This window comes from Malaclemys terrapin, chromosome 7, assembly GCF_027887155.1.
Source record: "Malaclemys terrapin pileata isolate rMalTer1 chromosome 7, rMalTer1.hap1, whole genome shotgun sequence".
NCBI lineage: Eukaryota > Metazoa > Chordata > Testudines > Emydidae > Malaclemys > Malaclemys terrapin.
In genome coordinates, this window is record NC_071511.1 from 54,290,776 (window position 1) to 54,314,868 (window position 24,093).

The window sequence follows — 24,093 nt, forward strand, 5'->3', positions numbered from 1 at the left end:
CCCCTGAATCCTCTGGACGGCCCTGGACTGGGGGAGGGGTGCCTGTCCCCCAGCCACGACAGGTCCACCGGGACTGGGTTCTTTGATTACCTGCACTGCGCTTAATAGGCTGCTGCGCAGCCACACAGCTTACAAGAAACTTATATCCTGAAAAGGCTCTGCATTCACCAGGAGATAGGTTTAGTTACTAAACTTGTTTCACTTCAGTCTATGTTACACATTCAAAAGCAAAGATACACACATTGCAGTGAAAGTGGTTTTCTTCAGAAGACAGACAGTGATATGCATTAGCAAGCTGGGGTCACTGGTAAATGCTTACTGGCAGTTGAAAGAATTTCTGAAATGCAAGAAACCCTGTTTTACTTCTGTGATCCAGCCTTGAACCTTTCTTTATTCTGGTTGTGATTTGCATCTATAGGCCCCCTTTACTAGAGGGGCCTTGCTCTGAACTTTATTGGAAGTGTTCCAGTTAGGGTTACCATATTTAAAAAATAAAAAAAAGAGGACACTCCACGGGGCCCTGGCCCCACCCCTTTCCCACCCCAACTCTGCCCCTTCCCCAAAGTCCCTGCCCTAACTCCCCCTCCTCCCTCCCAGCCACGCGAAAAGGGCTGCCCAAGCGCTACCGGCTTCACGGTTTGCCAGGCAGCTCCCAGACCCTGCGCCCCCGGCCGGGCACTTCCCCTCCCGGGCTCCGGCTGCTGTGCTCCTCCCCTGACTCTTCGGCTCTGTTTAAGAGCCAAGCTGCCCAAGCGCTCCGGCTTCGGGCAGCCCCCTTGCCTCTGGACCCTGCGCCGCTGGAGCAGAGCAGCTGGAGCCCGGGAGGGGAAGTGCCCGGCCGGTGGCTGGGGTCTGGAGCCAAGGGGGCTGCCCGAAGCCGGAGTGCTTGGGCAGCTCGGCTCTTAAACAGAGCCGAAAAGTCAAGGGAGGAGCAGAGCAGCCGCGGGAGGAGAAGTGCCCGGCCGGTATTTTTCCCGGACATGTTCGGCTTTTTGGCAATTCCCCCCGGACAGGGGTTTGATTACCAAAAAGCCAGACATGTCTGGGAAAAACCGGACGTATGGTAACCCTAGTTCCAGTTGGGGAGATCCTGTGTGCTGCAATCTAGCCTTAGAAACTACAACTCCCATGATGCCTTGGGGAAAGAGTGAGCGACTTCCTCTTCCAGGGAGTGCAGGGAGAGGAGGCAGTTGGGCTCCATTTTGTGGAAGCAGAAGAGAAGCCAGATTGATGGTATGGAGCTCTGTCTATACCAGGAGTGTTGCTAACTGCTGCTAGGACCCTGGACGCTGCTGCGGAGAGCCTGCTGGGGTTTTGATCGAGCAGCGAGCTTCAGAGGTGGTTGTAGGGTTGCCAGGTGTCCCAAACACCTGGTCAAAAAGGGAGCCTGGCAGCTCTGGTCAGCACCACTGACCGGGCTGCTAAAAGTCAGGTTGGCAGTGCAGCAGAGCTAAGGTAGGCTGCCTACCTGGCTCCGCACAACTCCCCAGAAGCAGTGACATGTCCCTCAGCTCCTAGGCGCAGGGGTGGCCAGGCAGGCTCAATGCGCTGCCCCCACACCAAGTGCTGGCTCCGCAGGAACTGTGGCCAATGGGAGCTGTGGAGGCAGTGTGCAGAGCTGCCTGATCGCCCCTTTGCGTAGGAGCCAAGGGACAGGATGCTGCTTTCGGGAAGCTGCCCGAGGTAAGCCCAGAGCCTGTACCCCATACGCCCTCACATGCCCCAACCCCATGCCCCAGCTCTGAGCCCCCTCCTGCACCCCAACCCACTGCCCTAGTTTGTAACTGCCTCCCGCATTCTGAACCTCTCAGCCCCACACCAGAGCCCCCTCCTGTATCCCAACCCCTTCATCCCCGGCTCAACTCCAGAGCCCTCACCCCCAGCCAGAGCCCAACCCCCTGCCCCAGCCTGGAGCTCCCTCCCACAACCTGAATCTCTCATTTCTGGCCCAATCCTGGAGCCTGCACTCCCATCCAGAGCTCTTACCTCCTTCTACACCCTAACCCTCTACCCCAGCTTGATGAAAATGAGCAAGTGAGTGAGAGTGGGGGACAGCGAGTGACAGGAGGGGGGATGGAGTGAGAGGGCAGTGCCTTGGGGCAGGATTTCAGGGAATGGGTGGAGCAGGGGCTGTGGCAAGGATGTTTGCTTTTGTGCGATTAGAAAGTTGGCAACCCTAGGTGATTGGTGGTTTCACTGGAACCAGGGCAGAGACTATGGCTGTGCCTAGAGCTGACTGAGGTGAGCCTGCAGTGAAGGAACTGAGAGTAACCTCCACTCTTGTTTGGGAAAGTACTTGCAAGGGAAGGGGCACAGCAGAGAGACTAAGTCTGAGGAGAGGCAGAATGATCGTCCCATTGAACCAGACCCAGAGCTGCTGACATTTGGCGGGGCCAACTCCAGTCAGAGGGGTTGTGCAGCTTGGTGCCTTGGTTGGACTGATACATAGAACCAACAGAGTTCTGGATGCAGCTTCAGATCTTCAAGCATGCAAGCAAGTGTCTAGGATTCTGAAATCCAGAGGAGTGTACACTCCGGGGTGGAGTAAATGGTGGCAGTGTAAATGTCAGTTAGATACATTTCATTTATTATTGTATAGTATATTTGTTAATTGATTTTTTCAACTGCCCCCTGTGGATTTAAATTAGTAGTGACATATCATCTTAGTCTGTTATACCCTGTTTCTTTAAATTGTTAAATAAAGGTGTGTTAACTTTAATTTAAGTATATTGGATGTATATTATTTATAATTGGTATTTTTTAGTTACACCCAGGCCACAGACTATTATTATTATTAGACTGGGTTTATTCCTGGAGGTTCCCAAGGCCGAGTGTGTACAGGGGCCAGCCAGCTAAAGTCGCCGCCAATTGTAAATTCCTTTAGGAATAAAAGGACTGCAGCAGAGGGGTGGCTAGAGGATTCCCACCTATTCAACATCACCATTGGGATACTCAGGATCTCCTTTAATGTCAACAACATCAGGCGCCCAGGAACACAAGTGAGGGTTGCCTGCTCCCAAGTAACCCAGAGAGGAAAAGAGGGGTTGGGGGGGTTAAACTGTGACGAACTGGGCCTGTTCTCACGGTGGTCTGTGAATGCTGACAGGGGAGTGTGCTGGGATAGTCTGCATTGCAGGATGGGATCTGCCCGAGGGCGCATACCTGAGTGTGTAACATGAGAACCCAGGAAGGGGTTGAAGGTGAGGTGACTCCTTAGCCCGGGAAACTGAACAAAGGCGGGGGGAGGGGTCGCAAAAGGAGAGTGCTGGAAGCAGGCTAGAAGGAGGCTGGAGAGATGGCTGGGGGGCAGAGATGGCTCTGACCCCCCCAAAGGGGGGTGGGCTGGCATGCCCTGGGACCCCAAGCTGGACCTAACTGAGGGGGGCCCTGTTGTCTGTGCCTGCAAGACCTGTCTTGGACTGTATTCCTGTCATCCAAATAAACCTTCTGCTTTACTGGCTGGCTGAGAGTCATGGTGAATCGCAGGAAGCCGGGGGTGCAGGGCCCTGAGTCCCCCAATACTCCGCAACATAAACATCATTCATGGGAAAGTCTGTGGTAATGCCATGACACTCAGAACTCACCCCCAAAGTGCAAGTCCTTTGGAAAGAAAGGGGAGAAGAAAGGGGAGAGGAAAGGCCACATTTTGACTTATAGAACTTATAGAATATATATAAAATCAAGAGGGACCTCTTCAGAATTTGTCATTTGCTATGGATCACTAAATATGTGTTTGCAGTTAGTTAACTTCAGGACTTGCAGTGTCCAAGAGGTCCCTTATAATAAGTACAGGAAGGTTCATGGGAATAGTGCAAATACTGAAGTAATTTTATTTATTTATCTTGGGTACAATTGGTAAATGGGTTACAATTTAAGAGTCACTATTCCAAGCAAACAATGGAATCCTCTGCACCTATCCACGTAGAAGATTCCAATAGGATTCTGGCTGCACTCAACCTGCATGTATTGTGGTCTCCACTGAAAGCTGGACCTAACCTCCACTCTCCTTCCTCACAACCGCTATCAATCTGCAATGCCACACACAGTGTCCCCCCGGGGTGGGCAAACTATGGCCTGTGGGCCGAGCCGTTTTAAGCTGGGCCGCAAGTTCCCCCTGGGGAGCAGGGTTGGGGGCTGCACCATGTGGCTTGGCCATGCTCTGGCGCGCCGACTGGAGCACTGGGTCGAGGGCCGGACCACGCGGTTCGGCCCTGCTCCTGCCGGGGTGCTGGGTTGGGGGCTGTACCACACGGCTCCCAGAAGCCGCGGCCTGAGTCATAGTATCATAGAAGATTAGGGTTGGAAGAGACCTCAGGAGGTCATCTAGTCCAACCCCCTGCTCAAAGCAGGACCAACACCAACTAAATCATCCCAGCCTGGGCTTTGTCAAGCCGGGTCTTAAAAACCTCTAAGGATGGAGATTCCACTACCTCCCTAGGTAACCCTGCTCTGGCTCCTACACGCTCCAATGGGAGCTGCAGGGATGGTGCCTGCGGATGGGGCAGCATGCAGAGCCACCTGGCCATGCCTCCGTGTAGGAGCCAGAGAAGGGACATGCCACTGCTTCTGGGAGCCGTTTGAGGTAAGCGCTGCTCAGAGCCTGCATCCCTAAGCCTCTCCCCATGCCCCAACCCCTTGCCTCAGTCCTGATCCTCCTCCTGCTCTCCAAACCCCTCAATCCCAGCCTGGAGCACCCTCCTGCACCCCAAACCTCTCATCCTGTGCCCCACCCCAGAGCCTGCAACACCAGCCAGAGCCCTCACCCGCACCCCAACCCCAATTTTGTGAGCATCCATGGCCCGCCATACAATTTCTATTCCCCAATGTGGCCCTCAGGCCAAAAAGTTTGCCCACCTCTGTGCTAGCCTATAATCACCACAGGTTGGGCCCAAGTTGGTAGCAGATCAGGTATCTCATCTGGGTTCCACAGCACAGTCCTGTTAGTCTGCATTCACTCTCCTGTGTCCCATTCTCAATGGCTCCTGGTTCCTCTCTGAGCCAGGCTGAGCAGGATTCATTCCACAACTGAGTTGAAATAAGCCATACAAGCACTTTGCATACTTGGAAAGTGGCATCCTTCCCCCATCCCTTATATAGTCAGAGTCAAGGAATACACACACGGCTAGAGTTTCACTAGCTCCCCAATAGCCCAGGATCCCACAGGCACACTGATTACATAGGATTCTGACTAGGGACGTCACAAAGAAAAAGCTAAGTAAGTACACCCTGTAATCTGCACTAAATCTGAACATAAGAGCAACTCGACATACAACCACAATATGTAAGGAGAAAAGCTGGGTTCAGTTGGCAGATTTCCCAAGGAAATGCATTGTGCCTTTTTAAACAAATTAGCTGAGAATGGTGACAGATTAGAAGCATTGGAAATTAAAGCACTACTCTGGGCCTTCTCCAAAGCCCACTGAAGTCAATGCAGCCTGTCTGCAAAATCCACAGAATGATATGGGCAAATGCTTCCCCACACTGAACTATCATAAGGAGGTAGCTGGGGATTCTGCAGTCGGTGGGTCTAACCTCAGCTGTGCCATGGAGGCCCTGTGTGACCGTGGGCAAGTCACTTTTAATGTCCCTGTATCTCTGTTCTTCCCCCATCTGTAAAAGGGAGGATAATAATACCATCTTCATAAGGCACTTTGAGATCTCCAGCTGGAAAGCACTATGGAAGTGCTGATTGCTACTAATATGCTTGAGCTCTTTTGGAAGCCACCTCTGGGAGGAGACTGTGCTCATGCCACATTCAGCCTCTGCACTGAGTCCTACAGAACGTGCCAAAAGTTAGAACTGATCATGACAGATTCCAGCACACTAGGAACTAGACTGATTCCAGCAACTCACTTCAGCAACAATAACCTTCAATCTCTTGACTTGTGTCAAATTCAGGCTGGCTGACCCTGAACTAAACGGTTCTGAGAGCTGTTCTGAACTCCTGGAGTTATCCAGTCCCCTAACTGCAGCCTTGAACTTCCCAGGGTAGGAGAAGAGCGGAAATGGCTGGGCAGGGATAGTAAACCAGAGAAACAGCTCAGTAGCTGTTCAGCAATCAAACTGAGAAGGGAGACGCATGTCCATAGTTCCTATGGAAAGGAGAGCTACCATCACAGCATAGCCAAACAGGTTTGAGGGCCTAGTTATTCTTCTCAAAATGATAAAGTGCTTCAATTTTTACTTGGAAACAATGGAAGTAAAACAGAGAGGAAGGATGTGGTTAAGGCATCAGATTGGAAGTTACCCCAGCTCTGCCACAGATTCCCTGTGACACCACGGCCAAGTCACTTAACTCTTGATGCCTCGGTTTCCCCACAGTAAAATGGGGCTAATCCTACTTTCCTCCCTCATAGCGAAAGCCCTGAATGGAGGGCAATGCCAAGGTGCTAAGTCATGTTATTTTACTGACTCAACTGCTGGAAATCAAACCAGCCATTTCCATAAAGTGAGACTCTGGTGAAGTGAGATCTGAGGAGTTAGAGATTGTGGCATTTTGCCATGGGGGAGTGGGGTGGGTGTGGAGCTGCATTGCCCCAGTAGGGGCACAGAGGGCTCAATTCCCCCAAGCTCCCCAAATCACCGGGCCAGTGCCCTCATTGCACCATCACTTAGAATGGCATAGCCTGCTCCCTCTAACTCTGTGGGCTGGTGTGCATTGGGAGCCAATGCTCTGCTCCTTTTGGGGTGGCTTGCGCCCCATGGACGCATATAGCAGCAGTGTGGCACTCCCTTGAGTGCAGGGGTGCACTTGCCCTGGCTCCTGTGCAGGAGTTGGGGAGATTCCAGCACTCACCCCTACTCTGTGCACCGCAGTAAGGGCTGGAAGTAGCCTGCTTGAAGCCAAGCTGGTTTTCATCAGTGTTCTTTAGAAAGCACAAGGCGAATGTCAGTACAGGAGTGTTGTTTACGGAGTACAGTATGTTATGGAAGCATCTTTTAACATGGATAATTATTCTGTGGAGAGGCAGCATTTGACTCTGAATTGCTAGTAACAGGTGACAGTGCTGCTGGCAATTAGTATGAATTGCCATGCAAATTGTTAGCAGCAGCCCATAAGCAGATAGAGAGATCTGTTAGGAGAATAGCTGTGGAAGCTGAATGCACCATTACCTACAGAACTAGCTGTCAGTGCTAAATGTCGGAGCTACACAACTGGGAGGATCAGAATGCTGTTTACCATAGGGACTACTTGACATCTTAATAGATTTCCCAAAACAAAGACGACTTAGCAACCCCAAACACTTGTCTCTTACATCAACAAGTCACTTTTTATTTTAAATGTTGCTAACACCACTTACTGTCTGTATGGGATGGTCATGAACATCCAGAATAGTGGTCTTGCATCAGTTAATCCCCAGCAATGCCAGCATGATAAGTAAGGTGAAGAGGAAACATCAGAACCAAAATACTTAAGCCTTAAGTCTCTGTGAAAGCTGGAGTATGTCACCCTGATTTACTGCCAAGCCACCACTTCTGGAGTTGGTTTCTGATAGAAGTATCTACAGAAATAAAGTGATATAACCCAGTACTAAATAATGAGAAGCAGCTCTGAAATAGACCATCATGGCAAATGGAAACTATGCCATTGCAAATGGCAAGTCTCTGACTGCATCACAGGATGAGTCTTGTTAGCACTAACAAACCATCTGTGCTTCTCATTATGAAGCTAAGTGAGAAGCTGATGATAACAGTGAGACTTTGCATTTCTGTAGCACTGGCCAACTCAGGATCTTTTATTGTGAAATATGAGTGTTGCCCCCATTTTATTGATGGAGAAACTGAGGCAGGAGGCATTGCAGTGACTTGTCCAAAAGTCTCATGGCAATTCATTGGCAGAGCTGTGAGTTGAACCCAGCTCTCAGTCATTTACTCTAACCACTAGACCATGCCGCCACCTTTGATAAGAAGAGGAATTCTGTATAGTTAGTGAACTCTCTAGGGGCTCTGTTTTCCTATGGACACAATGCAGCTTTGGGTTTCATGTCTACAATCTGGATCCTAGGAGCTGATTAACATGCTGAGAGTAGTGGTTAGATGCCCTTCAACTAAGGCACTCTCTGAATGTGCCTAGAGAAGCGTGTATACACAGCATGATAAAGGGACTGGGTATAGTCACCACTCCACTAAATCATTAGCTTGAACCTAGTCCAGGAGTAATCAAGAGTCATTCCCAGGTAATGGCTGTTTGGTGTCCCACATGAAACTGCATCTAATGTGAACCTGGTTCATAAGGGTCAGGCTGCTCTGTACATTGCCTTTCCACCAAGAACTCCATAGAGTTTCCCCATTTTGGTTTTTGTCAGCTCTAGGAGTGTTTCCCCTAGGAATCTCAAACTACAAGGATCTGTTTTTTTAATAAAGATTTTATTAAGACAGAAACCAGGGGTTGTGGGGGTAGTCACATCAGAACTACACAGACTGTGTTTACACACCATTTTTTCTTCTCAAAAGTTTCCCACACTGGCTACCCCTGATTCAGCTCCACTGTGCTAGCCATGGTAGCCGTGCTACTGTTGGCCAACTGCCAGCATTTTAACCGGCCAACTGCCAGCATTTTAACCAGCCTATCACCTACCCTGAGCAGAACAAGTCTAGATGATGTGGTGGTTAAAATGCTGGTGGCCAGCAATGCCCTTCTCTACACTAGTGCTCCCAGTGGTGCCATCACTGATGGACCCAGCGTTAGCAGAGGTGGGGAACTTCAGCCAAAAGGGTAACATTTTCAAAAGTGCCTTGGGGACTTTAATTGAGACATCGGCTCCAAGTGTCTAAGTCACTTGAAAATGGGGCTTTGGCTCCTAAGTGACTTTGCCACTTATGAAAGTTTAAGCCGAAGTCTAGTACAGACTCAGTCAAACTTAATCTTGACAGGTACAGGCTTAGGGAAATATACTGCTCTCTCATCATCCAACTCACTCTCCCTTATTGACAAGCTCAGACTCCACCTATCAGTCTTTCAGATCCCATCCTTGAAGGAGCTCCACTGACCTCTTCTTATCAGAGAGATTCCCCCTTTGTACCCTGAACAACTATACTCAGAAGGGTTAAGTCCAATGTGCTGTATCCCATAATGGCTAATTATTCTGTCTAACATAATTCCCCCTGGAAGTTTCACTCGGCAAAAATTTTCTTGGCTTCCTGTCCTAGAAACTGTAATGTATTGTTTGCTTTGCATTGTTAGGGCCAGAGCCAAAGCCCATTGAAGTCAACAGGAGTCTGTCCATTGATAACAGTGAGCTGTAGATGAGGCCCTAAAACAGCAGGTGCCTAACTCTCATTGACCATCAAAAAGTGCAGCCTATATAAATGTAGAACCCCCAGAATCAGAATTGTTTTAATCTACCCCCAATTCCGCTCCAAAACTATCAATGAACAAGCCAAAATGCTGTCCTAGTTCCAACTGACACATTCTCAGACTAGAACTGCCAAATTTGATTTACAACTTTCCGCATGCAAAAAGGTGGCGTTTGACCTGAAATGTTTATGGCATGAAACTCTTGGCTTATCAATGTTTTAAAAAAAATTGGAATTTGCTGCCAGCTTCAGGTTTTATTTTATTTTTATGACCCACTATATTTCCTGCCTTCTTCCCACCAGTACAGAGACTCAGCAGTGCTCAACAGCATCTAAGTTTTCCTTCCGAGATTTTGCAAAATGTGGATGGCAGATTAACACACGCTGTGGGGCTGTCTACATTATAACTCTTAATCAGTGACAGACTTGGCTCTAAATATGGGTCTATCCACACCCAACATTGCTGATTCACTGTTAGTAACCATGGCAAATAACCATGGATCACAACCTCAGCTGGCAAATGGTTGTTATTCTGTAACCAGGTCATAACACTTAGACAGGAACTCCTGATCATGTTTATCTATGGAGTTTGCCAGCCCTCCTTCTTCCCACCTCAATTTGTAATTGACCTTCCCAGAGTTTATTCTGTGAGTTGTCCTGCAGATGTTTTATCCTCTGCAGAGGCAGAATGGAATAGATTTCCCCCCCATATGTACTGATGCACATGCAGTTAGGTAGCATCAGTGTGGACACACAAACATAGCTGACAAATGGTTGTGGTTTGTAAGATAAGAAGTTGTTTGGATACAGCTCGACCACATTTGTTGTAACTACAACAGATGAAGAAGCCAACTCCAGATTCCAAGCACTGCAGTATTTATAGCAAAGACAAGGTTAGTGCAGAACATTTGGCAGAAGCAATATGAATAAAAAGCCAGAGGGGATGGCTCAAATGGTCTGAACATTAAGTTTGGAACACCAAACTCCCTGAAATCAGAGCATCAAAGTCCAGCAAACTTGATTCAGCCCTTCCTCACCCCAAGACATACACACTGTGTTCCACACAGGTTACTGTGTGAGTCTTCAAATGAGACTCTGGAGAACCCAGCATCCTTGTCTGTTAAGACATTAATATCCCATGGCCCTTTCAGAAGAGCAGGGGTTTGCCCTTACATGAAATTTGCCCTCTCCTGATTGCCTTGCAGCATGCTGACCACTGCCTTCAGTCCCAAGAAGTGGCTGCACTTCAGCGGTTCTCTGTAGTTTGGGACCTGAAGAATGATATTAACTTTAAAATATTATTGTTGATTAAATGTAATGCCTTTAATATGAGATACTTTCAGACAGGCTGCATGGCAAGTCAGAGTTTGCACAGGAGTTCTCTGCTGGAGTAATTTAGAACTCTACACATTTATTGGAAAAGTGCTGAATTACTCAATTCCAACCTGTTTTACTGCTCCCAAGTTATCAAACCACTGTGGTCTTTCCTTACTGTATTGCTGTTCACAAACAGTCAATGTTATTATCTGTATTTAACCTGCTCTAGTGGATCCTGTTTATTCCAGTGTTAATAGAGACGGAATATGCCACAAAGAGAAGGAAATATAGATTAAGTCCAGGAAAGATTTATGTATCTTTATTGATTCTAGCTCTGCCTATGATTTGAACAGAGTAGAAATGAAATAAGACATTTCCTCAAGCTACATTTCAGATCAATGTTACTTTTGTGCCACAATTGTTGACCCACTGAAATAGCAGAAGCTGTGCATGTTCTGTGCTTCAAGACAACCCAACCCTACTGGCCTCCCTCACCACCCGCCCTGCCCTGACACACACAAAGAATGGCTATGCTGTGTCACCTGTTTACAACCTGATCTCGCAAGCTTGTACACAAGCAAACAGCCCTTCCATGCATAATCCCAATAATATCAATGGGACTGCTTGGATGAGTAAGGACTACTCCTCTGAGAAAAGAATCAGGCCATCTGTTAGCCAGTTTGTTTATGAGGAGACCATAACTATATTAATCTACGCCTAATACAGTGGCCTCTTTATTTATCAAACAACTGTCTCTGATCAAATAACAATATATTTTTATTTACTTCTGCCAACACTTGAATGCAAATTGAGAAACATTACCCCAAGGTACATTGCAGAGTATTAATTTAAGCTTTAGTCTGTTAACAGTAAGAGGAAAAAGGCGGTTAATTTCTGTAACAAAATGCTCCATTATCAATCTGCAAAATGCATGTGGCAGTTAGAGAGTTATATCCTTGTGAACTTTAACAAGGATCCATTACGAAATGCCATGTGCAATTGGTAGATTGTTATAATGTTATGACAGAATGTAATTGGCTCTCACTAATAGTCTTGTGATCTATAGTATGGTTAACACAAGACAGGATATCACTCAGAATGATGCAATCTAGCATTTCAGCAATAAACATGGCATGTTGGATTCTATATTAATCTTTGATACTTGCGTATGATTAATAAAAGTAAATCACTCCATCTGGTACAGTTCCTCAGAGGGATATAAAATACCCTATGAATTCTTCACTGAACAGCTAATAACTTAGTCCAAGTGAATGACGTGAGCAGGCACTTACATAGCATTGGATATCATCAAAGGGCAGTACAAAAATTCATTAATCCTCACCACAGCTGTATGAGGCAGGCAGGCATTATTTGTTCCATTTTACAGATCAGGAAACAGAGACACAAGATGAGACATCCAGAGTTGTAACCAGCTGGTCCCACTGAAGTCAGAAGTAAAACTCCCAGGGCCTGATTCTCATTTGAACGGAGGCTCCTTAATTCCAGTCTGGCAGTGTAAAGGGCCCAATCTTAAGGCTCCTTTAGTGGCCTGAGTGTAAATAAGAATTAGACCTCCACTGATTTCAGTGGGAGCAGAGTTTGGTCAATGCTGTGTGCTGTAGAAAATCTCACCCAGAGTGGTTAAGTGTATGGGCATCGTAGGCAGGGGGAGGCTGTACCTCCCCAAACAGCCTGGTGTGGCCTCGCCCACACTCCACCCCCAGGCTCCCTCCTGCAGTTCTCGGTGCTCTGCCCTGGCCAAGCCCAGACTAGCAGGGACTCGGGGAAGCTGGTGCTGGGACCGCACTACCCGCCCTGCGCTCTGGGGCTGGCCACCCAGCGCACTAGGGCTGGGGGTGGCCGCCTGACCATCCGGTGCTGGGGGCCACGGCAGGGGTACTCTGGGCTCCTGCAAGGGAGGGGCATAAAAGGGGAGGGGAGAGGCGTCGCCTTGGGCACAAGGGGAGGGGCTGGGGGCTAGATGCCCCCAATGGCCGGGTTTAGTGACTTACCCAAGGTCACATGACAGGCTAGGCGGAGCTAGCATTAGAATTCAGGAGTCCCTGCCTGACATTAACAAGCTCTCAACCACAGTACCTCCCCTAAGTGTTTAGAAGTTACTTGCTAGTATCAGGGCTCTGCCAACTGCATGGGAATTTGTAAATTATTTCACAGGATTGTTTACATATAAATGTCAAGATACATTAAGCCATGAGACAGTAAGGGCTTAGAAACTTCTGCTGACTTTTCATACCAGCATGGTCAGTAATAAGTGCTGTATACACTAAGTTGCTGTAAACAGATAAATGGATACAACTGCAAGCCAACTGGGGCCAACATACAAAGTCAATTATATTACCCCAGTTATTGCACCAACTAGTGAGTAAAGAGACAGCAGTGAAGCAGGAGGAAAAGACAGGTGAGGTCTGGGAAGCCATGGGGGAATAGTGAGAAGGTTGAAGGAGCCCCATGAAACTACAGATCGAGATATGTCCATCTTTCTGGCTTTCCTTGACTTGACTGTTGGGGGAGACTGGCTTCTATCTGTCTAGAATAATAGAATATCAGGGTTGGAAGGGACCTCAGGAGGTCATCTAGTCCAACATGCTGCTCAAAGCAGGACCAATCCCCAACTGGTCCTCTCAAGGATTAAACTCACAACCCTAGGTTTAAGCAGGTCAATGCTCAAGCCACTGAGCTCCCCCCCAAAGAAGAACCTGGGGAATGAACCCAAGGCCTCATACATGCAACGCATGCACTCTACTACTGATCTACATCCCCAGACCAGTCTAGGTTGGCTTCTATCTGTCTAATCAGCATGGCAGATCTGAGCATGTTATAATCACCACATACAGACATCACTTACTTTGATAAGCTTCCACCCTCATGGGGTTTGGGCGTGGCTTGTCTGTGAACACATTTAGTAGCTGCCACACCAACTTGCAGAAGAGAACTAAGAGGCTATTGAAGAAAGCCACACGAGTTTGTCTGAAACTCTATCGTTTAAATAAATCCCCACCAGTGGTTACACTTTAACCATGTATGGAAGTTTTTCAAGACTTGAGTCATTAAATTCTACTGAGAATAAAAACTTGGCAAATAGGAAAGAAAAGCATTTTAAACTGCTCTCTAGAAAACCACCCTGCTCGTTCCCCTCAGTGTTATAGATGAACTGCCATGGGTATGCAGGAGGCGATTCTGGTTCTTTAGACAAGTCCATAAACTTAAATCATATCCAACATGTACAAAAGCAGTGAGAATACAAATTATCACACTAAAAAAATGTGGGAAACTTTTGATCTTATTAAAAAGCCTTTTAAAGTGGTAGCCTTGTATGTTATCTACAGATGAACTTCCTGCAAAATGTTCCACCCCTGCCAAAACCCATGGTATTTTTGGATAGTTTCTTGTTTACAATCCCTCAGCCTCAGTGTGTGGGGGCCACTGATTGTTTCCCATTTATAGGAGTAGCTGATCACATGAAAAGCCCTAGTAGATTTTAAAGTCACACTCCTCTCTTAAAGCACATGCCTTGCTAGGGAGAACATTTATGGCAGGTTTCCTCTTCCCTATGAAAAGCAGATATTTTAGAGTAAACAACACTTTGAGGAAAGATCAAGGATGTATTAAATACTGTGTGGGAACTTCAACAAGGAGATGACATCACCTGCTGTCTCCAGTGCAAGCATGTGGGACTAAACAGGGTCAATTTCCTGTTCTTGATTATACTAGTAGAATATTTAAACAAGCTGTCTTAGACAAAACAAAATGTCAATGGAATTATGTATTTTTTAATTCATCTATACACAGATTTACTAATGAAATAATTGTTCTGGAGCCCATGTAAAAACCGACCTTACTGGTGAGGATTGGATTGAAAACCATTTAATATATCCCCAAATCCTGTTGGGAGTGAGAAGCATTGCAAATGAACATGATTAAAGATGGTGTTTCCTTTCTAATGATAATTCTCTAAGGCTGGGGATTTTCAAAGTAATCTATGGGCAGCATGATCTACTGGATGGGGCACTGGGCTAGGACGCAGGAGACCTGGCTTCTATTCCTGGCTCTGCCACTCTGGGGGTGGAAGCTCCTTGTGCATGGGGGGGGCAAAGGGGGAGTGAGGGGAGCGACTACGACAGAGTGGGGGAAGACAGCCAGCTCCTGGCTGGGAAGGGACAGCCTGGTAGTTCCCACCGTCATTCCTAGGGTGACCAGACGTCCCGATTTTATTGGGACTGTCCCGATATTTGCTTATTTGTCCCGCATCCCGACCTACCTTCGGTCGGGACGCGAATTGTCCCAATATTTTGCCTCCGCTCACAGGCGGAGCAGAGCCCGGAGGGGGCTCGCGCCCCCCCCGCCCCGACTCCGCCCCTTCCTTCCCGCATTGGATCCCTCCCCAAATCCCCGCCCTAGCCCCATGCCCTCAGCCCCGCCCCCTCACTGCCCCATTGGATCCCTGCCCAAATCCCTGCCCTGGCCCCGCCTCTTCCCCAGGGACGCCGCATTCCTCCTCCTCCCCCTCCATCCCAGGCTTGTGCTGATCAGCTGTATGGCGGCGCAAGCGCTGGAGGGAGGGGGGAGGTGGAGACAGAGCGGAGGCAAGCTGGTGTGTGTGGGGGGGGGGATGTGGAGCTCCAGCGGCCTTTTTTTTTTTGCTCCGCCCTGCATCCCGATATTTCACCTGTGTGATCTGGTCACCCTAGTCGTTCCTATGGTAGTTCCTGGGCAGCTGGTGGCCTGTTCCCTGTGCTCCTCCATCCCCTCCTTGGCAGCTGGCATCCTGTGCACCAATGCCTCCCTTCCCCCATCCAGGTGCCAGTACCCTGTCCCATTCTCCACCCCACCTCAGCAGCTAGAGCATATGCTCCTCTTCCCCTACGGTGGGCGTCTCCATCAGGACCCAGGTGGCTTAAAGGCAGAACCAGGCTGGGTTGGGGACCCCTACCTGCTCCCTGGTGGCCAGCCCGATCTTGTGCACTGGAGTGGCCGCTCCAGCCCCTCTCTGGATCCCGTTCTTGTCTCCCCCCCCCCCACACACACACGTGTGTGTGTGGGGGGGGGAGAACATATCTGGGTCCTAATCACACCACATAAATCATTGGAGGGATGGAAACCTAGATCTGCCCCCACAATGTTTTCATTGCAGGGTGCTAGAACCCCTCATCCCCTGGTTCCACTGCCACTGACCTGCTGGTTGACCTGGGCAAGTCACTTCCCCGCTCTGTGACTCAGTTTCCCCATCTGTAGAATAGGGATAATGATACTGACCTCCTTTGTAAAGCGCATGGAGATTTGCTGATGAAACACACTAGATAAGAGCTAGGGGTTGATCATTACTGAATTTCAATGGGAGTTGAGCACCTAACTCTTTGACACCACTTTGAAAGTCTCAGACTAAATCTATTCTGATCTAACCATACAAGCACTTTTCAAGCATCTTTGAGTCCCAAACCACAAACCCTGTAGCACCGGGAATGTCAGCTATCAGCACTGTGGCCATATACCACTATTATTTACTCCAGTGTCAATCCAGAGTAACTCTGATGACTTAAATGGAATTACTACTGATTTTAGTTACACCAGTGTAAACCCAAACTATGGCCCTGATCCTGCACCCTTTATCTGTGTAGGTCCTTGCACCTGGTGGAAGCCCCATTGACTTCAACAGGGGGAGCCTGCACTACCCAATTGCAGAATCGAGGTCAATAATTCAGACACAAAGACTTACATGACTAAGGATTCCCAAGTCCGCCCTGCTTTCAAATATCAGCGTTAGTTATTTTAGTTCTTGCATCTCTTCTCCTATCCTTCTGCAGAATTCAACTTGAGATAGCATTAGAGAGGAAGGAGAGAGAAACACACCAACAAGTTTCAGCTAAACTTCATGAGAAAACAACACCTTCCTGTGCAGCTTGTATATCTTGTCCAGAAGAAGATATCTAATTAAATACAGGTAATGTTCTGCTCTTTATGGCATGGAGAATATCAACTTTTTATACTCATTAAACAGCCAGTGACACATCCTGGATAACATCCCATTTTCAAACACTTATACATATAATATACCATGTTTTCTATTTTACTGTGCCTCCTTTACTTACCACATAGGACACCACTGATTTGCCACTACTGCTTTATTTTTCTTCATCCTACGTCAATCTTTTTTCTGCCATCACAGTTGATTGTCATGGAAATGATTATTACATCACACAGAAAAGATCAGGATACTGAATGAGACCTAGCATTCAAAGAATTTTTAAACAGACAACAAAGGTGACCTCAGCATTGAGATGAGCACAGGTTTGGATCCTAAGACAGCAGCCTGGGAGGGTTTTGATTTGTCACAGAACTAGGCTTCAGAGACCTATTTAAGCTTCATGACAGCCTACTAAGTCCTTCTAGAGTTATGACAGATTCCTAGGAGCCTAAATGCATAATTCTTGGAAGTCAGATCCCAACCAGGTCAGGGGCTGGCTGGGATTTCTTGTATAGTAGGACATCCTGGAATTCTGGGCTCTGGGGAGTCTTTAAAGAATCCAGATGGAACTGGCTGATTTTAGTGGGATCTACAAATAAGTTTTTGCTAAGTTAAAACTTATTCATGTGCTAAATATTACTCCAGGGTGTTTAGTAGGGTACATATATCTGTACTTATTTCCATTGCTGTTTACTTTTAAAAAAAAAAAAAATTCTACACTCCCATTTTTATTAATGCTTGGTAACAGAGACAAGCAGGAAAACATACCATGTTTTCTAAATAGGCTTTTCAGCAGGACTTCAAGTAGTCAATCAATAGTTCGAACACACAAGAGGATATAAAAACCCTGAAGGAACCGATCTTTATTATTATTAATCTCACAGCAGCCTCTAGAGGCCCCAGTCAAGTCTGGGGCTCTATTATGCTAGGGCTGTATAAACACATAGTAAGAGACAGTTCTGGCCGTGAGCCATTTACAGTCTACCCAGACCTGGCAGACAGAGGAAGGGTTAGTACCCCTGTTTTACTGATGGGGAACCAAGGCACAAGAGATTACATGACTTGCCTGAGGTCAGACAGGAAGTCTGTGGCAAAGCTGGGAAATAAACCCAGAGTTCCAGTCCAGTGCCTTAGCCACATGACTATCCTTCCTCCTTGTCACAGGGTGGGCTGGCCCTTTAAGGGAGCTGGGCTCAGCCCCACGTGTGCCTAATTATCTGCCTCCCGGTGATGGATTTGGGCATGACATGATTGATGCCATCTATAAGAGGGAGCATGTGTAGTCAGTCATTGAGGAGGGGGGATCCTGGAAGGATCCCCTGCAGAAGAGCCAGGTGGATGGTAGGACGTGCTGGGAAGTCTGGGTAGAAGGCCTAGAAAACAGCCAGAAATGGCTGAGGCAAGACCAAGGCAAGAGCCGTGGGAGGTTTCGCCACAGAGACCCAGGGCTGGAGTGCGACTGGCAGAGGTCCCCTGCCCAGAGAAAGCTGGGAACTGAAGTCCTGAGACTTGAACAATAGGGAAGCTCTGAAGAAGGGATCAAATGGACTTGCCAAGCCTTGATACAGGGTAACAGCGGAGCCCTGGAGGAGGGCTAACAAGGACACACTGAGTGAGGGTGAAAAGACTTATTTTCTTGGACTTTCTGTTTACGCTAGGGAGGGAGGCCTGTGCCAAATCATATAGCGGTTCTCAACAGGGTGGATTCTAGAAGAAACTGAGGCACAGAGCACTAGGTACCAAATAATATTGTCACATTGCCTAAATCGTATCAATCTCTGTGGTTAGAAAAACAGTTCAGTGTCTCCTCAGGCACACGCACCAAATAAAGCCCTCAGAGGGGGACTCCTCTTCATTTAGAACCAGTTAGCTCAGGAGATATTTTCAATGATAAACAACAACAAAAAATAAGCCTTTACTGATTTAAGAATGGAAATAAATTAAGTGTGTATATGAAAGATACCTAATGGAAACATTCAGAGTGAAGGTGGTCATGAAATACTTAGGCTGAGATCTTTAGCAGCAACCCAGATCATGGGAATGCAAAAAGTCGCTTTTAGCCACTTTTGCAGCTATTTGCTCCTTGAGCCAGTGTAACTTAAGCCTTGTCTTCACTACAAAAAAAAAAGCGTGCTCTTAACTCATGGTAAAATCCCAGTGAAGATGAAGTAGTTTGTAGCTTCCACATGAGTTAACACGTTACATTAAAGTCTATAGGGGGTTTAACCTGACCTGCTAACTTGCATGAAAATGACAAACTGCCTCCTGTTACTTTGAGTTAGCTAACCAAGTTAAGAAAACACTTATTTTTTCCTAGTGAAGACAAAGACTTAGAGCAGCATCAGGGCTGCTCTATGTAATACATGGGGCCTATGATCCCAAGGAGCTATTCCAGCAGCTGAGAATTCCTGGACTGCAAGGTCAGCATGGTCATGTCTCCTGTAGACTAGGAGCTGGGAAGGGTTGGCTTAGAGCTGGACATGTGAGCTCTAGGCCATCCAAAGATGAGGGAAATCTTACTTCGGCAGGTCCTTTCTCTTGCCAGAGCAGCGCAAGACAGGCAGAATAGGGCTGAGGATCCAGTCCAGAGTTCTAATTTCGGAGTCAATGAAAGTATTAAACACAAACCACATACATGATTTTAAACCTGAAGAGTCAAAAATCTGCTCAGTCACACTGGTATAAATCACTGAATCTGGAATCACTGAATTCAGAGGAGCAACAGAGGGTCCTGTGGCACCTTTGAGACTAACAGAAGTACTGGGAGCATAAGCTTTCGTGGGTAAGAACCTCACTTCTTCAGATGCAAGTGAGGTTCTTACCCACGAAAGCTTATGCTCCCAGTACTTCTGTTAGTCTCAAAGGTGCCACAGGACCCTCTGTTGCTTTTTACAGATTCAGACTAACACGGCTACCCCTCTGATACTTGAATTCAGAGGAGTTACTCAGGATGTAACCAAGAGCAGAATCTAGCCTTAATACTCTTTAAATAACTTAACCCTGCTATGAGTGATGGACGTGAATCACCAAGTTGGGTCTAGCCATCAATGATTCAGGGTATAGCTGTGAAGTTCAGAACCAGATGTGAAGTTCAAGGAAGTTTGGATCCCGATTTGGTTTCAGCTCCTATTTTCTATCAACTTGGGACAGTAACTTTAGCAAAACATTTGAAAAACAAATCACTTTTAAATGGCTACAAACTGAGCTCCTCTTGCTTCCCCGTGTTGTACAATATTCCTCAGAGGCAAATACTGTTATCTAGCTTGTATATAGTAAGGTTTCCCGTCTATTGCTAATAATTAACTTGCATTTGCAGTTACATACAGAGGGGCTCTGTTGTACTTTTGATTTGTGGAGGTTCATTTATGGAAATTTAACAGAGCTGCCTTTTTGAGAATGGCACCAGCCAGGAATGTAGTTCTAACAAAGTATTTCAGCAGACCATTTAAAAAAATCCCAACCTGCTACAAGAATCCTCCAGCAAAATGTAACCGTAGATTTTTTTTTTTTTGGGCTGCTTCCCAGTATTCTAGGGGGAATTCTGCTATTTGCTGAGTTTAGCAAATGCAATCTAATGCTGAAGGAAAACCAGCAAAAAGGAACACCACTTTCACCATTTTCTCGGTTCTGTTTAGCATCAGAAAGTACTTAAAGGAATGGGAAATTTTCTGGTTGATATAAAGTTGAATTAAAATCCAAAAAGCAGTGGCTCTCAACGCATATAAGACAGACTGATTAGACAAGTGATCAACACATACAGGATAAAAATCACTCAGCACAGTCAGAAACCATCTAAGAGAAGGTAGAGCTTAACCTTTAAAGTCTACTCCCTTTGGAAACAAAGTCAATAATGTTTAATATATCACATTTAGTGTTTACAATGTAAAGAAAATCAACATGTTCCACTATATTTCCTGAACAATAACAACACTGAATTTATATAGATCCTTTCAGATCAGGATCTCAAAGCATTTTAAAAAGATGGAACATGATTATAAATCATGCAGAAAAGATGTTTACAGTTAACAGGGAACATATAATGCAGTAGTTCGAACAGAATCTACCTCCAAAATCAACAGAGAATCAAAAATTATTTATGCTGGAAAACCTAAAAAAGGACTGCAAAGATTTTAAATTTTCAGAAGTTTAAATACTCACTTTGTGAGGCTAAAGACACATCAGACTGAAATCCAGGGAAATCAAAAAAAGTTTGTACCAAAGAACTTAACCATCAAGAACATTATGAAGCCCTTTCTTTGAACTGTCCAGCTATAGGTATTTACTCATTTCACACAGGCAAAAAGCATGACACACTAGCAAAGCCTTTTATGTGTGGGTGCCAGAGGGGGAAGCCCTTCCCCAATGGTTTTAGTTCAGCCCACTCATTAAAATACAAAGTGAAAACAGCTGCTGTAGGAAGGAAGAGGATGTCCAGACTTTTTCTCCTTAAATTCCTTGGGTATAAAATGGTTTCATTGTGGAATTCCAGTAGGCAGAAAAATCCAGTGGTTTTAAGGCTTTGCTTTATAGTCTCAAACACCCTCTGTACTGAGTTGTAGAAACTGTATCTAAGTTATCTCAGAAATGAGTTAAGTGTAACATCCTGAACTGGATTGGAAACAACTTCCATTTCCAAAAAAACAAAGTATTAGGGAAAATATGAACCTAAAACATCTCCCCATCCCAAATGATTTTCTCCAAATGTGTTACAAGGGTGTGTGCTTTTTCAAACTACATCCATATGTAATATAACATTTGACCTGTCTATAGGGTCTGTCAGCCAGAGAGCGCCAAGCACACTACAAAAGTCAATTAATGCATACAAATACTTAAAATTGATAAATGCTTTTCATCCATAGTCCTTACTGCACTTTAGCTTTCACTAGGGTTACCATATTTCAGCAAGCAAAAAAGAGGACGGGAGGAGCCCCACCCTAGCCCCGCCCCTGCCCCTCCCACTTCCCGCCCCCCCAGAACCCCCAACCCTCCCCCCGTTCCTTGTCCCCTGACTGTCCCTTCCTGGGACCCCTGCCCCTAACTGTCCCCCAGGACTCCACCCCCTATCTAAGCCTCCCTGCCTCTTGTCCCCTGACTGCCCCAACCCTTATCCACACCCCCACCCCCAGACAGACCCCTGGGACTCCCACGCCCCATCCAACTACTCCCCACCCCCTGACAGCCCCCCCCCAGAACTCCCAACCCATCTAAACCCCTCTGCTCCCTGTCCCCTGACTGCTCCGATCCCTCTCCCCACTCCTGCCCCCTGACAGCTCCCCCCCAGAACTCCCATCCCCCCACCCCTTGTCCCCTGACTGCCCCCTCCTGGGACCCCTGCTCCTAACTGCCCTCCAGAACCCCACCCCCTACCTAAGCCTTCCTGTTCCTTGTCCCCTAACTGCCCCCTCCTAAGACCCCCCCCCAACTGCCCCTCAGGACCCTACCCCCTACCTGTACCCTGACTGCCCAAAACTTTCTCCACTCCCCCCCAAAAGCCCCCCCCTGAACTCCCGACCCCCCCCGTTTCTTGACTGCCACCTCCAGAACCTCCCTGCCCCTTCTCCTGCCCCCTGGCCCCCTTACCCCGCTGCTCAGAACATGGTGTTGGGCTCTGTGCGAGCCGGACACGTGGCTGCGCTCCCCAGCACAACACACAACCCAGTCCCTGCCCCCGTACTGTGCTGCCGGAGCGGGGCGCTGGGCTGCAGGGGAGGAGGAGCTGCCGGCTCAGAATGCAGGGAGGGAGGGAGGGAGGGAGGAGGAGCTCCTCTACAGCTGCTCCGGAGTCCAGCCCGTGACTTTCCTGCAGCCCTCCCAGCCGCTCGCTCTGCTCTGCCTGGGGGGGAAATCCCGGACATTTTGAGTGATTTACAAATTCCCCCCGGACGCTATTTTTAGCACAAAAAGGAGGACATGTCCGGGTAAATCCGGACGAATGGTAACCCTAGCTTTCACTAAGGAAAAGCTGTTGGTATCAGTATGCCCATTTAGTAAATGGAAGAAAAACTCCTAAGGTTACCAGCAAAAATGTCAAAAGATGTTCAGAGTGGCAAGGTGGGTGAAGTAGTATCTTTTATTGGACCAAATTCTATTAGTGAGAGAGACAAACTTTCGCACTACTCAGAGCTCTTCTTCAGGACCTGATGATCAAAAGGAGAGCCCTGCAAATCTGTGGCAATCCATTTTAAATCCATGGGATCCAAACCCGGCATCCAAAATTAGCAGCCACTTTTTGAAATTTAGCTTTAAGTGACTATGGGTATGTCTACACTGCAATCCAAAGTATGACTGCAGCACAGGTAGACATACCTGTGTTAGCACAGCTAACAATAGCAGTGAAGATGCAGCAACTTGGGGCTTCAGCACAGTCTAGGAATGCAATATGTCTCCAGGATTCCTGGCATGCTCGGACAGCCCACACTGATGATGCCACAGCTACACAACTATTATTAGCTGCACTAGCGCAGGTAGGTCTATCCAAGTTACAATCACACTTCCAGCTGCTGTGTAGACATACCCTCTGTCAGGGAAAGGGCCAGGCCAGACATGAAAATATAACCCAGTGGCCCAGTTCTGCAAACACCTATGCCCATGAGTAACTGCAAATGAATAAAGTTACTCATGTGTATGTGTGCTTGCAGGATCAGACCGGAGGAGTCCTGCTCTAACTACTAGACCACATTCCCTCTCTGCCTGTTATTCTATATGTTAACACATTTTGGCAGTGAAATCTGTACTTGTAACAAAATTATTTTAAATACATACATGCCTTTTTTATATTATCAAATGGTATTTTACAGTCTAAGGTAGGTAGACAATGGCTCGTTAATGGCTGTTCCCCTAGCAGCAATTATCTAATAGGTGCGTAAAAAGATTTTTTTTTAAATAAAAGACATTGAAAAAAATCCATGTAAGAGACCAAGCATTCAATATATTACAAAATTCAAAGGCAAGGCTGCCCACTAGCTCTGTTGGTTCAACAGCTGGTATTAATTATTAGTTAGAAATAAGATGCATTTATGCAAAACGAGGCAATCTATTGGATTTATTCATCATGGTTGTGACAAAATCAACCACCAATTCCCCCACTGATTCTGAACTGACTGGTTTCATAGCTGTACTTTTGAGTGTGCTTAATGTTTCCTGCAGGTCTGAAAAAGTATGCAAAATATTTCAGTGCAGGACCTTTGTATGGAAGTAATAGGAAATAAATGTCTCCCTTAAGGACTCTAGCTAGTATAGAACAGGGAGTCGGCTTTGATTCATAGATTCCTGGACCAGAAGGGGCAACTGTGATCATCTAATCTGACCTCCTGCACAGCACAGGCCACAGAGCTGACCCCGCAATAATTCCTAGAGTAGAGCAGCAGTCAAAAAAGCTAACCGAATGTTGGGAATCATTAGGAAAGGGATAGATAATAAGACAGAAAATATCATATTGCCTCTATATAATCCATGGTACACCCGCATCTTGAATACTGTGTGAAGATGCGGTCGCC

At 46.9% G+C, this 24,093-nt stretch overlaps 1 protein-coding gene across 8 annotated transcripts in view; it reads right to left on the reverse strand.

Annotated features, from left to right (window-relative positions):
• The window catches only part of SORBS1 (sorbin and SH3 domain containing 1), a 289,445-nt gene that overhangs the window by 170,627 nt on the left and 94,725 nt on the right, over positions 1-24,093 (reverse strand). For 2 of the 8 annotated variants that reach the window (XM_054034666.1, XM_054034665.1), the window contains exon 1: positions 20,756-20,871. The exons of 5 other annotated variants lie outside the window; for them this stretch is intronic. The gene's annotated coding sequence lies outside the window, so the exon portion shown is untranslated. Of the gene's footprint in view, positions 1-20,755; positions 20,872-24,093 lie in introns of those variants that run through there. One more of the 8 variants, XM_054034672.1, reaches the window with a different exon arrangement.